General features: G+C 39.7%; 1 pseudogene; it reads right to left on the bottom strand.

Moving 5' to 3' along the window:
- Nucleotides 1-791: 791 nt before the first annotated feature.
- LOC136854937 (uncharacterized) lies at nt 792-17843 on the bottom strand (annotated as a pseudogene).
- Nucleotides 17844-19242: the final 1399 nt, after the last annotated feature.

The following is a 19242-nucleotide window of genomic DNA, read 5'->3' as shown; positions in this document are numbered from 1 at the left end:
TGTATTGCTTTATGAAATCGACATGAAGCGATGACAGTTTTATCCCCCTTATTTTAACCAGGGCCTTGCTCTATAAGGCTGAAATACGTGTCTTTTTACTCATGTAAAATATTCCAGAATGACTACAGTATGATGGTCTTCCCTGATGAGCCTTTTTCTGGGAAGGCAAATATAGTAAACCTGTGTACCATAAAATACACTCATACACTTTTTGCAACCACGAATACATTTATTAGCTCAGAAAGTTTGGTACATACACATACATAAATATATAATGTTAAAGACTGAAATGTTATGACCATGTATTGTATCTTCACAGAAGACAAATGAGAATTTCAGTACAGACTCCAAACCTGCGCCTGTAGACTGTGGCATGGGTGCCGTTCATCCTTGCTCACACACAACAGACCCACTATTTTCAGAGCAGACTGACTGGGAAAGGTAGTCCTTTTTCCACACAGATTCTGAGCATAGCCTATGTGGTCCTAGAGACCATACACCAACAACTGATGTAGGTATGCCCAACCTCTCCAGATGTCCTAGTTCCATTTTCAGTTAGGTAATCAACATTTTTCTTTTCTTTTCTTTTTATTGTTTTATTAAACAGGAAAGGAAGTCAAGGTATCACAAAATGTCACTTGTCCTCGTACTATTTCATTTGTCGATTTCTCTCATTCAGTCTGAAATCTCTGTGATATTTACATTCTACCTTTAGTTCCTGTCAGCGTGGTAACCACTTCATGATGGCCTAGAAAACTCGTGTAGAAAAAGCTTATGCAGAATGGAGATAGGATGAGGAGAGGAAAATGGCAAGGAAGAACCTGAGGAGTAGGAGGAAAGGAAAGAAGGATAATTACTGATTGAAGGAAGAGCACGGAACAAAGGAGGGTAAAAATTATGCAGTTAATCATGACTGTTGTCCACAGTTCAGTCAAATCCTTCAGCAGGTCGTTTTCCGTATCGCCAGAGGCTCTAGGTGAATCTTGCCATTTTTCCTGTGGAGGTCCCCTATAGCAGAGGGAGGAGGCGCCGTAGGGGATATCCAGATCTTTGTAATCCGGGGGCAAAACCCCCCAGGGAGGAGGCTGGAGAAGCGCGTTGCGAGAGCCCTCGGACATGGCTCTGGTCTTTTTCGTTTCATTGGTTCCTTTGAAATTGGCTCCCCTGGAAGAAGACAGAGATCTCGACGAGGTGCGTTTCACCGCCGAATTTGTGGCCAGGGAACCGCCGACAATCTGGGGCTTAGCCAGAACAGCAGAATGTCTGGCCCCAGTGGGAGTGTTGGCCCTGGCAGGTGTCACAGGCGGAGGGGAGATGCTGTCCAGGGATGCCTTGGAATCGCTCTGTAAAGTGAAGAGATCATCAGAATTACGTCAGGTTTCTCAGTTACGTTTACTTTCTTTTTTAGGTAAAGGTACTAGACCTAAGATTGATAAAGTTGTACTAGGAATGTTTCCCAGTTATAGATACTATAATAATAATAATAATGATAATAATTCAGATCTTACCAGAATTAAATCTTAGATATGTTAGGTTTCTTTAGCACAGTATCAGAAATGTGTACTGGTTACTTTTTCTTCATTACATGAAGACCCCAGCCTCAAGATGTTCTAAATTGTATCCGAGTTGTTGTAGTTATATTGCCTTTCTTAAGCTCCAGTTACACTGGGCTTCTGACCAGCTCCCAACCACTTGTGACCACAGGTCGCAAAAAGGTCATTGGAGGTTTCTGTTGATCCTACAAGGGGTTGTCGAAGGCCGCAAACCCCTTATGACCGATTAGGTCACAAAGAGGTTGTTGGTGGTTGATAAATGATCTGCCATCAGTGGGCGACTGGTATGCTACAAGTCAGCATTTGGTGGATGATCACCTACTGGTTGACCACCTGTGGCCAGCCAATTTGCGACAGATGGCCGACTAGTTGAAACAGGTCGGCTGTGGTCGCCGACCTGTTTCCACCTGCATTTGCCTCGCAGTGGCCATCCTCCTGGTGACTGATGGACCATGATGCGCCATCTGGTGAAGGTCCTCGACAACTATCAAAGACCATCAATGAATGAGTAGGTGGTAACAGGCGAGTTGGGAAGGAGGAGGGATAAAGTTGCTGGCAAAAAGCAAGGTGTATCGGGAAACCTAGGACTTGCTATCCCGCAAAATGACGCTACCTGTAGTTAACAAACATCCAGTGGAATATCTCTCCCCCTCCCAGGTCTATCCTACCCCATCCAAAATAAAAAGCCTTTACAGATATCAAGTAAAAACTATCGAGTCACTGACAAACCTCAGACATCATACAGTTAGAGACTATGAGCAGGGAGTCTGGCATTTGATCCTAAAGGATTTTTTCGTTTATCCTAGAATGCCAACGGTTCTGTTAGTGTCCAGCAAATCCTTCATATTTGTTTTTACATGAATGTGGGCAAAGTCATTCATGAAGTTGCTCTTATGCAATGCAATATATATTATATATGATATATATTATATAGAATCACAGCTGTGTTTATGTAAGTAATAAATAATTTTCATTTATAAGGATCACACCCATGTTTATGTAAGTAATAATAAATAATTTTCATTTTTGTGAAAATTTCATCTCACATTCTATACTAAGTTGTTTGTCAAGTGTTTCTCTGTTGTTTTATCAACGGATTTTGTTTCTCAGACAAAAAGCAAACCTTAAAAATCAAAGGAAAGATTCGACTGAATGCTGATGATGTCTGAACAACATCAGGCAGGCCGACGAGGTACCACCGAAACTTTGACATTCAAACCTACCAGCTCGCTCGAGCTGACCTTTTATCTCTGACGCTGTGACCTTCAAATACCAACTCGAATTGACGCAATTCATCGGTTGTGTTGAAAAGTTCATTACAAGAGACTTGACTTGTATGTGAAGGGTGAGGTGGGGAGGATTGCTCCAGTTCTCAGGGCAGAGTAGTGGATGAATGAGCCACTGGAATTGTTTGTTCCTGTCCACGTGGTTTCTTTGGCTCTTGCTGCTCACATTTTTGTTTTGTGTGTGTATGTATAATGTGACTGTGTGTGTACATATTTATATATGTATATATATATTGTATATAATTATATATATATGTTTATAAATATTATATATTGTATATATATATATATATATATATATATATATATATATATATATATATATATATATATATATATATACAAATTTATGAGTGAAAGAAAACAGAAGGATATCCATCTCTCTCTCTATATATGTTTATTATTATTATTATTATTATTATTATTATTATTATTATTATTATTATTATTATTATTATTATTATTATTATTATTATTATTATCACACTCACCCCTAGAAGACTATGAAAATGCCTGGCCTGTGCGCTCTGCGACAGATCCGGGGCAGACGTCGCCCTGTAGATGGAGTGCTGGGGGCTGCCCAGGGGGCTCGTTGTCGCCAGCATGTCGTCCAGGGAGTTCAGGCGCCTCAGCCTAGGCTTCAGGGCCCTCGCGCGCTCGGCTATGTACGACGACTCATCTGCGAATGTACGATTATTCAGTGACAGCATTTGATGGGGCAAAAGTGTTGTGTATTTATACTTCTTGCTCATATACTGTACATGAATGGAATAGATAAATCACTCTGGAGGTGAAAATCCATTGCTGTACAATCTGCATTAATCACCCCACCCTCACATCAACTCAAGGGACACCAACATACCGAGGTCGAGGTTGTGGGTGTAATTCACCGACAGGTGGAGTCCCGCAGGGGCCGGTATGACCCCCGAATAACTCCTGGGGTTATTGTCCTTGGCAATGGGAGCCTTCGTGTTTGGGGAGAGTGGCGTGAGTCGACGAGGTCTGGAAATTCCAGTCGATCCCAGCTGCCCCGTCGGCCTGGAAGATGAAAGTTCAGTTATTTAAGGCGTCGATGAATGGCGGTCTGGAATCGGTCTTTCGGTTCTGGAAGAAATGGAAGATTACGGTCTGGAATCAGTCTTTCGGTTCTGGAAGAAATGGAAGATTACGGTCTGGAACCAGTCTTTTGGCGCTGGAAGAAATGGAAGATTACAGTCTGGAATCAGTCTTTCGGTTCTGGGAGAAATGGAAGATTGATTGATTTATTTATGGCTGGTAAAATTGGCGTCGCAACCTCTAGGGGTAGGAATACATGCTGAAAGGTATCTGTTTGGAGGTTTGAAGGTTTTACAATGGCCATATATATATATATAATATATATATATATATATATATATATATATATATATATATATATATATATATATATATATATATATATATATATATATATATGTGTGTGTGTAGATAGATAGATAAACAGCTGCCCGCAAGAGCCGTTTTAACTTTGTTTTATAATACCAGTTCGATTTCTAAATGCTGAGGAAACGCAGCCCATCCACAATTAGGAAATAACAAGCAAGAAGTTTCTTGCCTCATTTCCGTCTATGCCTGCACATGCAAGGCCCACGTACGTATTTGCACAAAGTCTCTCGCATTCCATTGATTTTCAAAAGCTCATAACCACGCCTTGAACCTCGTATGTCACGCTGCCTCCCAGTTGCAACTCAAAGTGAGGACTCTGCGTCATGCAACTGAAACTGCCACTCATAAATACACAACAGTGAAACCGGTTGGGATTTATATTATTAGATTCTACCGGATTTTACTGGATATAAGTTGTTAAGTTTATAGTGTCAAGTCCCTTTTTGTGTAGTGGGTACAAGATTGGCTACAAAAGTAGTACGCAGAGAAGGAAACCTATTTCTTGATTGGAAAGAATTGTGTCTGCCATTCCTGACCTACTAAGTTCGAATTCTGGCGTTAAGTGAAAGCTTTTTTTTTTATTTCGTTTGCACCATTATTATTCAAATGCTTTTAGTGTTTATCCTGCACAAGAATGTCAGGGAATCGAGGGCAATCCCCCCTCTCTCTCTCTCTCTCTCTCTCTCTCTCTCTCTCTCTCTCTCTCTCTCTCTCTCTCTCTCTCTCTCTGTATGTTTGGTGTAGTGTGGTCATAGGGCATTGGGTTGCCGTCAGTGCACCTTAAGCGGTGCACTGTAGGCATTTCTTAAGGTTCTTTGCGGCGTCCCTTTCTTATTCCCCTAACTGCAACCCCTTTCATTCCTTTTACTGTACCTCCGTTCATATTCTCTATCGGCCATCTTGCTATCCACCCTCTCCTAACAGTAGTTTCTTAGTGGAACTGCGAGATTTTCCTCCTGTTACACCTTTCAAACCTCCTTTCCTCTCAATTTCCCTTTCAGCGCCGAATGATCTCGTAGGTCCCAGCGCTTGGCCTGTGGCTTAAATTTTATATAATCCAATCTAAATCTGTGCCTGGATATACGGTATATCATACACAAAGTCACTATAGTGGTAAATATAATTCACAGAGAGAGAGAGAGAGAGAGAGAGAGAGAGAGAGAGAGAGAGAGAGAGAGAAAGTGACGACGTAGATACATGCATCAAAAGTTCATGAGATGAAAAAGTGAACAATTCCCGAGGTCCATCACCCTCCCCTTGCGGGAGACTGGGCAGGCGATCAGCGGACGTGTGAAATATACACGGGTATCGACTTACCGTTAAAGTTCACTCTTCTAAGTGATCTCTTTCTTTCTTTTTTTTCTATTTTCTTTTTCTCCAGTGTCGATTAAAGGCTTGCCAGGGCAGGAGAATCGATTGAGCGTGAGTTAAGAAGCGAATAGGCATCGATTAGAAGATTTCGTGATGGTTATTACTGTATTGTCTTATTGTGGATTGTTCGGCAAGGTGGCTTTGAGCAAAGATATGGCTCGTGTTATGCTGTGTAAATATATATATATATATATATATATATATATATATATATATATATATATATATATATATATATATATATTTATATATATGTGATTTTATATGAGTTTCAATGATTCTGAAATCGTTTCAGTGTGAGGTTGGAATTGTAGTTATTGAGGTCTTGCATATATTAGTTTAGATTTGGAGAGTAGGAATATTGAAACAATAGACCAGTGGTTTCCTAATAATATGTGTATATATATATTGTGTATTTATAAAATTGAGATAATCATCTTGCAAAATTCTTAGCTGAATTACTTTTAAGTAAAATCAACCATAATAAAGTAGAGTTGAATTTACTGTGAACTGAAAACCCATATTTTCAGGAAACCACTAGTCCATTGTTTCAATATTCGCCTCTCCAAATCTGAATTAATATATGCGAGACCTCAATAACTACAAAATTCCAACCTCACACTGAAACGATTCTCAGAATCACACTGAAACTCGTATAAAATCACACTGAAGAAAAAGCTAAATTTAAACCGAACTCTCTTCCCAATTCACACTGTGCTAGTGTAAGCGAAATCCCAAACTCACACTACGCTGACGGGAGCGAGTTTCAGTTTCATACTGGATAAAATCCCAAGGTCACACTGAAGTGAATCTCAGAATTACTCTCCGAAACGAATTCCAGTTTCACAATTAATCAAGTTATTAATTCACAAGGATTTGGCTAAAAAGAATCCTGGACTCATACTGAAACATATCCGAGACTCACATTGTTTCCTAGACTCGCACTGTTGCCAGTAGCAGTTCCTAGACTCACTGTTGCCAGTAGCAATTCCCAGATTCACACTTGCCAGTAGCAATTCCTAAACTCACACTGTTGCCATTAGCAATTCCCAGACTCACTTTGTCTCGAGTAGCAGTTCCCGTAGCAATTCCCAGACTCACACTGTAGCCATTACCAATTCCCAGACTCATTGTGTTCCCACTTCACACTTCAGTGAATTCCAAAATCCCTTTGAAATTCGAAATTCACGCTTTGCAGATGGTAACAAAATTCAGTGTTAATGGGCAGAGCAAAATGAATTCCATTTTGCTGAAGTATATTCCAAGTTCACAGGAAAATTATTCCCAAACGCGTTGTGACACGATTCTCGAGTTCATTTCATGATGGTGGGAATGAGTCCCAAGCTCACTCTGAAACTATTCTAAAATTCAAACTGCGTTGAATGCGACAAACCACCTGTTCACCCTGAACTTAGTCCTACATTCACACTGAAACGAATCTAGGCTAACACTGAGTCCAATTCAAATCACACTGTACTGTACACTGAATTGACAAAAGCTAATCCCAGATTTTGGCAGGAACGAATTCTGAACTCGTATAAACCAAAGTTAAACAAACGTTGAAGCTAATCCCAAACTCACACAGAAGAAACTCAGCCTAACTCACCCGGAAAATAATCCCAGACTCACAGTGATGAATGAAAAGCCTGCTCCGTAGCTCAGCCTAATTCACCCAGAAAGTGATCCCAAACTCACACCCGTATCCGCCAGAAAAGCACCCGTTTCTTTTCACTGGTCAGCGCAGTTACGGGTTGCCCTAGGAGCAAGAGCCCGTGCCAGCACAAGGTTGGCTTAATCTCAAACGTCAAACTCACAGATATGATTGCCAAGCCTTACACTAAAACTCAGCCTAACTCACCCTGAAAATAAGATGAATGACTCACCCTGAAACTAATCCCAAACTCAACAAGATGAACCCAAAGCCTAAACCGAAACTCAGTCTAAAGCACCCTGAAACTAATCCCAAACTCACAGAAGCCTTGCACCGAAACACAGCCTAACTCACCCTGAAACTATTTCCAAACTCAGCCGAACACCCTGAAACTAATCCCAAACTCAGCCTAACACCCTGAAACGAATCCCAGACTCAGCCAGACACCCTGAAACGCCCTGAAACTAACCCCAAACTCAGCCTAACACCCTGAAACTAATCCCAAACTCAGCCTAACACCCTGAAACGGATCCCAAACTCAGCCAAACACCCTGAAACGCCCTGAAACTAACCCCAAACTCAGCCTAACACCCTGAAACTAATCCCAAACTCAGCCTAACACCCTGAAACGAACCTAGACTCAGCCAAACAAACACTGAAACGCCCTGAAACTAATCTCAAAACGCCCTGAAACGAATCCCAAACTCAGCCTAACACCCCGAAACGAATCCCAAACTCAGCCTAACGCACCCTGAAACGAACCCCAAACAGACTCACACAGTGTTGATGTAAACCGTGGCGATCCTTCCATGTTGGGAGCCGGGTCTCAGCAGCGACGAGGAAGGCGGCCGTTCGCACGCCGCCGCCGCCGACAGCAGCAGGCTGCTGCTGTTCCTCTTCGACCTGCCGCTTAAGCTGAGCTCCCTCAGAGAGGCCCTGTACATTCCTGGAGGGGGAGGCGAGTACTGGAGAGAGAGAGAGAGAGAGAAAGCCGCCTCTTGACGCAACAGTCACCACTCACTCACTCACTCACTCACCCCCGTCAGGTTCTACTGAAGGAATTATTTTTTTATCATGTTTTGGGTGAGAAATTGGATCGATCAGAGTAGTTCACCGCGCGCGCCTGAATGACTTTTTTTTTTCTTTTTCTCTGATGAATAATCTAGTTTCGCTCGAGGCGCACTGTCGTCGATTCGTGTCGAGAGAACGGTGAATCGGTCCTAATAGACCCAGTAATTATTATTGTTGTTATTTGCGTAAGGGTAAAAAATATTTCTGCATACTGAGGCTCTGATCAACACCACTGAGAGAAGAGTCCCAGTAACCCTCCACGTATTATTATTATTATTATTATTATTATTATTATTATTATTATTATTATTATTATTATTATATAGGTAACTGGATATAACGTAATCCAGATATAATAATAATAATAATAATAATAATAATAATAATAATAATAATAATTATTATTATTATTATTATTATTATTATTATTATTATTATTATTATTATTATTATTATTATTATTATTATTATTATAAAACCGTCTAATACTTAATATTATTATTATTATTATTATTATTATTATTAGCATGACTCACTAAAATTGTGAAGAAATTCAAAATGGTGTCGGTGTAAATATAAATAAAATATATTATTATTATTATTATTATTATTATTATTATTATTATTATTATTATTATTACTAAATCGTATATATTCTGTATTGATTTCTGTGGTGATCAATATATACAAATAGAAAAAAAGAAAGTTTCCATTCGGTGCAGAGGATTGAAACCTCCACATGAGCTTATAAAGACAATTGTGTTTAGTCTCATGAAACTGACAGAGCCAAGTTCGGACAGTTAGACGATGATGGTATCCCAACCTTTCTCAGATGGGTCCAGTGGAAATTTTTTTTACATTATTTTTGTGGGTCCAGTGTAAATTTTTTTTTCATTATTTTTGCGTTCGTGTCATGTTGCTGAATGAGATTATTTTTTGTTTATTCTCTTTTTTTCGTGTGCTTTTGTATGTACAAGTGTATATATGAATATGTATATATATACATACATATATGTGTATGTATTTATTCACGTATCTGTGTAAGTATATGTATAATATGTCCAAATGCTTTCATGAATACTTGTCGAATTATCTATTGTTTTACAGAAATATCTCAGTGCTAATTTTGTACTTTTTATTATGCTTTAAAACGCTACTATATTTTGCGGACTGTAACCTTTATTAATTGTACAAATTGACGAGTTTTGACAAACATTATTTTTATGTGGCATATGCTTTGACTGAATGCGTTATTTTTATTATTATTTTTATTCCACGCGGCATAACGCCAATACGATAAAATATTTGCAGTTGATGATGAGTTAAGAACAGAAACCCGAAATGGAGAGACGAATATCATTAAATTTCTTACAGTTCATCATTCGTGTACGATTTCAAGAAGGGTGACTCTCTTAGAAATGATAAAAACAAGTTTCCTCGGCGCCATCGAATTTTCTGTAAAGCGTATAATCAAGGCCACTGAAAATGGATTTATCTTTCGGTGGTCTCAGTATAATGCTGTATGAGCCGCGGCGCATGAAACTTTAACCACGGCCCGGTGGTGGTCTGGTCTGTATCGTTGCCAGACGCATGATTATGGCTAACTTTAACCTTAAATAAAATGAAAACTACTGAGGCTAGAGGGCTGGAATTTGGTATGCTTGCTGATTGGAGGGTGGATGATCAACATGCCAATTTGCAGCCCTCCAGCCTCAGTAGTTTTTAAGATCCGAGGGCGGATAGAATAAAGTGCGGACGGACAGACAAAGCCGGCACGATAGTGTCCTCTTACAGAAAACCAGAAACAGCTATGGAAAAGGACCCTGGATTAAGTTACGGGGATGGAAGACGGCTCTAAGAAAACACGAGAAATCAAAATACTATGTGGTTTTTCTGAAAAAAAAAACAATGTTTAATAATACGAACTTGCACCCAAATTCGTTAGCTTTGAACTCTGTAAGAAAACATTAACGCCAAATCATAAAGATAAGACTACAAGGAACTGGAGGAAAAATATCACGATTTATCACATTCTAGACTTATAATAAGAAGCCTGGTGTTGAAAAAAAATGGTAGAAGGATAGAATAAAGGAGACGGAGAAAAACATCACGATTGAGACATTCCACGAATATGGATGAGTCTAGCTGACTCAGCCAGTGCAATTGCGTGATTAGGCTAGTACCGAGGCGTGCCCCAACTAGTACCAGTGTCGAAGAAACCAACTGAAATGGCTTGATAAACAAAGCAAGCCTGATACATTGTACAAAAATGGATGAATATATCTCGAGACAGAAGATGTGATTCGGCAAAACACCAGAAAACGACTGGAAGAGGCTGAAACACGCTGCAAAAATACAGACGAATGTTTCCCAAGGCAACGAGTTAATCTGCTCCGGCGCGTGATACGGCCAGAACCAAGAAAATGAGACTAATAACAGAACATCACAAAAGAGACGTTCTACAAACACAGGCATTTCTGGAGTAACAGGAGGTAATTCAGGCTGTCCCTAAGGCCGCGTTATTACAGATTGACGCACGGCGGTCGTTAGAATAATGAACGGAAAGGTATGCTTTGTCACACGAATCGTTCAGAACTCCTTCTGACGAATGGCGCCGCTTTCTTGAATGAGGAAGCGGTTACTACCGGCGCGCGGGGTCTCTGATTGATTGAAGTGGAAGGAGAAGTCGTTTGTTGACTCGTAATCAAATATTTATGAGTGCAGCTCTCTCTGTGTATGCAAGTACGCAGTTACTTCTGCCAGTTATGGAAACGATACAGCAGTTCTTACTGCCTGTGATGTTAGCTAACAAAGAGACCTCCTGACTCAGGTCTCCAGATATTGCTTCTTTGTGAATTTTAACGCTGCAACCCTTTTGATTCCTTTTACTGTACTTCAGTTCGTATTCTCTTTGTTTCGTCTTACTTTCCTCAACCCTCTCCTAACAGCTGATTCATACTGCAATTGCAGAAAGGTTTTCCTCCTGTTACACCTTTCAAACCTTTTTACCGTCAATTTCCATTTCAGCGCTGAGTGACCTTATAGGTCCCAGCTCCTGGCCTTTGGTCTAAATTCTGTATTCTGTTCTTAGCGTGGAACTTGTTTGAGCTTTTGTTTAAAGTTCCCGATCTGCGTAAACATTTTTCTCTTTGGAATTCTATTTCCTCGGAATTTTTAAAAATATTTACGTGAAAGTTGCTAGACCTGGCTGATTAGAAAGCAAGGAATTTCCCTGCTAAAAATTTGATTATTATTATTATTATTATTATTATTATTATTATTATTATTATTATTATTATTATTATTATTATTATTATTATTCAGAGGATGAACCCTATTCATATACAATCCCAAAGGGGCCACTTATTAGAAAAACAGGAAAGATATTCGTCTTACATCATTATATTTCATTGTCAAAAGTCGACAGAAAACGGAACTTCTCAATCTACTCTTAAGCGTCGAATGCTACCCTTAAACAGTGGCTCCCGACTGGGTGGCAAAAGGGTGTATCAGAAATGTCACAGTGATATTTAAGATGATTTTATCGTTTTCGAGTATAATTTCCATTAAAAACAAAATTATATATATATATATATATATATATATATATATATATATATATATATATATATATATATATATATATATATATATAAAAGGACAATTATCGCATGAGACAAAAATAATTGCCAAGAAAATAAATGAGACAATTTGACAAACTCCTTAAGTTTTTACAGTTAATCTGCTTTTGACAGATATGGTTATCATAAAATGCGTAAATTAAACACTCACGCTGGAAATATATCACTTTGCAATGTATAATCGTCGATTGCATTAACTGTTACCGACGCCACGTTACGGAAATCAGCCAGTCAATCAATCAATCGAGCGTAACGAACTGTCATTGTTGTCAGAATGCCAAGAGTCAGTTACCGAACTTTTGCAGCTTTCTAAAGAAAAATAGAGAGAGAGAGAGAGGGAGACAGAAAGAGAGAGAGAGAGGTGTGTTCGTTCAATTCTGTAACTTATTCATGCCTCTCTTCCTACAATCTATATAGATCATTCCGGTGCAAGGTTACTATAAAGAAGAAGAAGAAGAAGAAGAAAAAACGGTAATCTTGGAATTCGAAGGCTCCTCCTTGAGAGTTGAGACTTCATAGAAAACGGAGCATTTTCGAGGCTAGACTTCACTATACTAGATGATTGCGATTGATTATATATTTTATTTTTTGTGAAATCTTCGCGTATTGTTTGATTAGTAGCTGAAATAATCAGAGCTGAATTAACAATATATATATATATATATATATATATATATATATATATATATATATATATATATGATGCCTTTTAATGTTTATTTGTATCTTTATTAACCGAAACAATGAGTTATTAATTATTAAGTATAATGAACATTTTAGAGTCGAACGGAAATAACATTCTTAGTTATTTATATGGAGTCTTGTATTATGACTCCTCCGTTGCTTCTTTGCGGCGTCCCTCTGGTTCCTAGTTGCAGCCCCTTTCGTTCCTTTTACTGTACCTCCTTCCATATTCTCTTCCTTCCATCTTACTTTCCTCAACCCTCTCCTAACAAATGATTCAACATTATTTTCAGCGCTAAATGATCTCATGGGTCCCAACGCTTAGCCTTTGGCGTAAATCTGATGATCCATTGCATTACAAACTTACAGGTTTTCCAAATGTTCTACCTTCCAGGATGACGTAGGCCTATGACTATTGTGGAAATGAATTCTAAAGGTAAATTGAGCATGTAGGCCTATGATTAGTGTGGACATGAATTGTAATGGTAATTTTTTAGGTCAAGTGAATTTCTGTGTTGCTTCTTTTACGGAACTATAAAAAACCTGACGTCATCTGCCAGATTCGTGTGCAAAACCACTGGGTGTTAACTGGTCTATAGATTCGGCCTTCATTTTTTGGATCCCGTAGGGTGGGTAGCGCCGTCCGTGCACCTCACGCGGTGCACTGTAGGCATTACTTAAGGTTCTTTGCAGCGTCCCCTCGGCTTCTAGTTGTAACCCCTTTCTTTCCTTTAACTGTACCTCCGTTCATATTCCCTTTCTTCCATCTCACTTTCCTCAACCCTCTCCTAAAGTTGTTTCATAGTTAATACCTCCTGTTAACACCTTTCAGACATTTTACTGTCAATTTCCGTTTCACAGCTGAATGACCTTATAGGTCCAGTGCTTGCTTGACCTTTGGCCTAAATTCCATATTCCTTCCTTCATCCTTCCATTTTTAGGTCAGTAAGAAAATAAAAAGATAAAGTCAGAATCTTTATCACTGCATTCTGTCCTGAATACCAACGTTCGCAATTGACCCTCTAGAAAGTTTACATTCGTCCTTGAAATCACGGCGACTGTTCCATCTTCTGAATTTCATATTACACTCCGACGATTGGGCGACTTATTAATATTTCAGCTCGAAAGCGCGAGAGCGTCCGGGGGAAATTCGTCGTACATTGATCGTGTTCCAGAATGCGTTGCTGTTCAGTTCAGCTTTCTTAAGCGGTTACCCAAAATGGCGGCGTGCATTCTTTTTCGTTGGTGCCTATAGGCTACTTCGGTTCAGAATTAGGCTTTTGTTTACTTGGCACTTATATAGGCTACAAACATGCATACATACATACATACATACATGCATTCATATATGTATAAATGTATGTAACATTCAAATATATATACAGTTTATGTGTGTATGTATAGGCCTATATGTACAAATACATACAGTACATAATACATATATATATATATATATATATATATATATATATATATATATATATATATATATATATATATATGTAACATTACTCTCTACATGTTTTCTTCTTCTTTCTTTCTTTCTTCTTCTTCTTCTTCTCTCTCTCTCTCTCTCTGAAGACCAACTGACCTTTCCGTTCTATATCGTTCAGGTATAAAGTTCATGACAAGTCGTAGGGTTCCCAGTGACAGTTATCGCTCCGTGTTCATGCATTTCGTATAAAAATGTACAAAAAAAAAAATATATATCTAGAGAGAAATCTATTCGCTAGCAGAGAGAGTGCGAGCGTGAATGATAACATGAAACCTGCAGTTGAAAGCGATCCATAGTCCTATACTATATCAAGTTGATATGCGTGCGAATGTGTGTGTGTGTATGTACCTACATAGATGGATAAACACACAGAGAGAGAGAGAGAGAGAGAGAGAGAGAGAGAGAGAGAGAGAGAGAGAGAGAGAGAGAGAGAGAGAGAGAGACTGGAGCGCAGTTGCAACTCGATCCATAGTACTATATCAAGTGAAATGCGTGTCAATATGTGTATATGTGGCTACACAGTTAGATAAACAGAGAGAGAGAGAGAGAGAGAGACTGGAGTGAAGTTGCAACTCGATCCATAGTCTTATATCAAGTTGATATGCATGCCAAGATGTGTATATGGGAGAGAGAGAGAGAGAGAGAGAGAGAGAGAGAGAGAGAGAGAGAGAGAGAGAGCTGAAAATGGACAGCCATCGAAACAGTAATGAGCATTTTGTGGAAATTAATGAACCAGCAGGCGCTGGGGAAGTTTACCGTACCGATGACTCATCCCTAAACTCACCTGTTCAAAGTTCAAAGGATAAATATGGCACTAAAATGTTGATTTGATATATATATATATATATATATATATATATATATATATATATATATATATATATATATATATATATATATATAGTTTTATAGTTATCTAAGATGTGATACTCCTTCGACAGAAGAGATACATGCTTAAAATATGCTAGTCTCACTTCTCTCTCTCTCTCTCTCTCTCTCTCTCTCTCTCTGTCCGAGAAGGCCCTGTATTATATATCTCCTTCCATAACCCCGTCAGAGCACACACAATCATTATCGATAACTCGAAGATAATTCCAGATTTAATGGCGTCCACTGAAGATTTATAAAGCGACGCTGCAGTCGCATCTGGATCGATATCTTTCCTTGGCTGTAGAAAGAAGACTTACGTTGTTTTCTTTATTTCCTGTATTTATTTATTTATTTATTTACACCTGTGAAAGGGTAACTTTAGACGATGGTAACCTTCCAGCTCTCGAATAGGCTTTTGGGTTGAGGTTGCTAGACATAGGTCTAGAGGGCATTCTCTCAGACCTTGGCTAGACCTAGCCTATGTCATTCCCAACTTCAGTTGTGACCAACCGCAGTCGTCTAAGTGCAAGGTGCTTTCTTAATTGAGAGATCAGGCTGACAGATGCATGATGGTATTTAAAAGAGCTGAATCACAGACCTCCTGCTCTCTCGGGAATGGAACCTGGAAATGTACCGCCATTCGTCAAATTCTTGGTGCAATTCTGGTTGGAAAGAGGTGGACGGTGATATTACCTCAAACTTACTTTCTCTCTCTCTCTCTTCCTTCTCTCTCTCTCTCTCTCTCTCTCTCTCTTTCATGATCTATTGCTGTGTCCCATCTCATCCCAAGTCGTGAAATGTGAACCTCGTGAGTCGTGACGAGATAAATAAATGCCTGGATGACCTTAATCCAAAGCGGATGACTTGGAAGCATGCTGCGTGGGTCTTGGGGTCATTGCACCGATGCGTGCAAGTATTTCTTGTTTGTTTGCATGTGGAGACTGGGAGTTCTCGATATCTTCCTTTAACAGGAAAAGAATGGAACTGGGGGCTGTCGATTATTATTTAAAAATATATATATATTATTAATTTCGATGGGGAGAATAATAGGCCTACTTTATGATGACACAAATATATATATATATATATATATATATATATATATATATATATATTATATATATATATATATATATATATATATATATATATATATATATATATATATATATATATATATATATATATATAAAGAGAGAATGTGGTTTGCTATGTAGTACAGAAAGAATGTCAACCTGAACAAGAAAGAGAGAGAGAGAGAGAGAGAGAGAGAGAGAGAGAGAGAGAGAGAGAGAGAGAGAGAGAGAGAACTACTTAGGTAAGACGTGAGGGAGAGAAAGAGGACAGCCTAGTCTTAGTTATAAGAGAAAGGATTGTCTAAACGAGAGAGAGAGAGAGAGAGAAAGAGAGAGAAAACTACTTAGGTAAGACGTGAGGAGAGAAAGAGACATCCTAGTCTAGTTATAAGAGAAAGGATTGTCTAAGAGAGAGAGAGAGAGAGAGAGAGAGAGAGAGAGAGAGAGAGAGAGAGAGAGAGAGATTATACCCGAGAGTTCACCGAACCAAGAAAAACGAAACATAAAGAGATAAAACCATAAGAACCTCACCTGGTATTAGCTTGGCTCTCCGGCCTGTAATGCCACTCCTTCCCGAAGATGCGCTGCCGGCTCTCGAGGTACAGCGCTGCCAGCGTCAGGAGGTCCAAGTCTCCTCCACTCCCCTCCCCTCCCCTCCTCCTCCTCCTCCTCCCCGCCTCCTGCGCTGTGGTTGGCGCTAGACCCATCTCCAGGTGACTCTCCGAAGCTCCCCACCTCCACCACCTCCCTTCTGTAGTCTACTTCTGCGTCCCTGCTCCCGTGGCTTTTTCTCCTGGGTTTGCCATCGCGGCTTTTTCTCCTTCCTCGCCTCTTCGGGGACGCGTTCAGAGGGTTGTACACCGTCAGCAAGTGGGTGCCCTCGTTAGAAGAGCTCGAACTCGGGTGGCTGCCCCCGCGAGTCCAAGGAACCCCGCCAGGTCTCTTCTCCGTCACGGGGCTGCTGATGTCCCGCTGCGGGGCCACGCCCACAATGGCGTCCGTAGGCTCCGGCCTAGGCAGATGGTCGGCGTTCTCGTCTTCGTCAGGTTCCTTCGTGGAGTCTGCAGGGGAGCTGGGCTCCCTAGGGGAGTTCTCCTCCTCGGAGTCATTGTCCGAGTTCGAGTTTTGGTAGTAGGAGGCGTGCGCCTGCGGGTGGAAGTTCTGTTGTTGGTTCGCGCCGCCGCCCCCCTCGCCGCTTCCGGTGATCGCCGGCAGCAGCGTCAAGAGCATGAGCTTCTGGTAGCGCCGCAGCTCTCGCATCATGGCCGGGTCGTTAGCGTGTCGCCGCTTCCAGGCCATCTCGCTGAAGCCGTTCCAACCCATGATACTGACGGCGCTACTAACGCCGCTACCCCGATTTCGATCGGCGACGTTTACACCTGGCCCTTGACTTCCTCCTCCTCCTCCCCCTCCTCCTACTCCTCCTCTTCCGCTCCCTCTCATACCTCCTCCTCCTCCTCCACCTCCTCCAACAACGCTCTCTCTCCCTCCTTGGCTTCTTCTTCCTCCTCCCTCCCCGCCTCCTCCACCGTCCTCAGGATCTACCGCTGGAATGATGACTCCCCGAGAAATGTCCATTTTTTTTTTTTGCTATTAAGTGCCAGTCGACATGTTAATGGCAGTTATTATCAGAGTCTTAACTCCTGAAGACTCGCCCTATTTAAGTGCCAAGTGCCAGTTGCTTCTCAAGATAAGTGTTATACTTACCCTGGCACCGGATAAAAGGGCTTTGGTCTAAAGGCCTCTTGGATAAACTTCATGTCTGAAATCGTGTGAGTGTCATTATCAACACAGGGGTTTTTCTTTACAGGGAAAAATCCCCAATGGGGAGGAGAGGGGACGGGATGGGTTTGTCTACTGGGGTATTTTCAGAGGTTTTTTCTTCACAGGGGAAAAACTGGGAGGGGAGGGGGTGTGTTTGTTTCCTGGGGTATTTCCAGGGGGTTTCTCTTTACAGGGAAAAATCCCCTGTGGGGAGGGGATAGGGGGTGGGTTTGTTTACTGGGGTATTTTCAGGGAGTTTTTCTTTACAAGGAAATCTGGGTGGGGGAGTGTTTATTTTATCCTTGTCACTGATCTGTTTAAAGTGCTTCTGCTGTTATTTCTTGAAATTCTGTTTTTAAAATGTAAGTTTTTCCTGGTAACACCTTTCTAAAGTAAGTTTTTTTTCTGGTAACACTGTGACACCGTTTTATAGTGCTTAAGTTTTTTTCTGGTAACACCGTTTCAAAGTTAATTTTTCCCTGGTAACATCATTTTGAAGTGTGTAAGTTTTTCCTGGTAACACCGTTTCAAAGTGTGCAAGTTTCCCCTGGTACCACCGCTTAAAATGCGTAGGTTTTGTTTCTGGTAACACCGTTTCAAAGTTGTAAGCTTTTCCCGTTTTCTTTCTGGTAACACCGTTTTAAAGTCTGTACGTTTTTCTGGCAACAGTGGGCACCTTTTTTCTGGTCAAAGCGTTTTAAAGCGTTTAAGTTTTTCCTTGTAAAACTGTTATAAAGTGCTAATGTTTTTCCTTGCAATTTCTTTTAAGGAAAACATATTTTCTCAAGTTTTCTTATATTTTCTTTTACGTAAAAAAGTATCGTAATAACCTGTAACATAAAAAATACCCATTTCATTTAAATTATTTCGATAAAATCGTTAGATGGAACTCTCTGAAAATAAGATCATTATTCCTAGGCTGTCTTAAATGTAAAAGAATGTAAATAAATGTAAAAGAACGTGAATGTAAATGAATGTAAAATGTAAAGAAATGTAAAAGAAAGCGAATAAATGTAAAAGAATATAAACAAATGTAAAAGAACGGAATGAATGTAAATAATTTAAAAGAATGCAAAGAAATGTAAAAGGGCGTAAGTAAATGTAAAATAACGTAAATAAATGTAAAAGAATGTAAAGAAACGCGAAAGAATAAAAATAAATGTAAAAGAACGTGAATTAATGTAAAAGAATAAAAATAATGTAGAATATAATAAATGTAAAATAACGTAAATAAATGTAAAAGAATGTAAAGAAATGAAAAAGAATAAAAATAAATGTAGAAGAATATTATAAATGTAAAAGATCGCAAATAAATGTAAAAAATTTAAATAAATATGAAAGTATAAACAACTACA

Source organism: Macrobrachium rosenbergii, chromosome 30 (genome assembly GCF_040412425.1).
Source record: "Macrobrachium rosenbergii isolate ZJJX-2024 chromosome 30, ASM4041242v1, whole genome shotgun sequence".
NCBI lineage: Eukaryota > Metazoa > Arthropoda > Malacostraca > Decapoda > Palaemonidae > Macrobrachium > Macrobrachium rosenbergii.
This window is presented reverse-complemented; position numbering and strand designations above follow the sequence as displayed.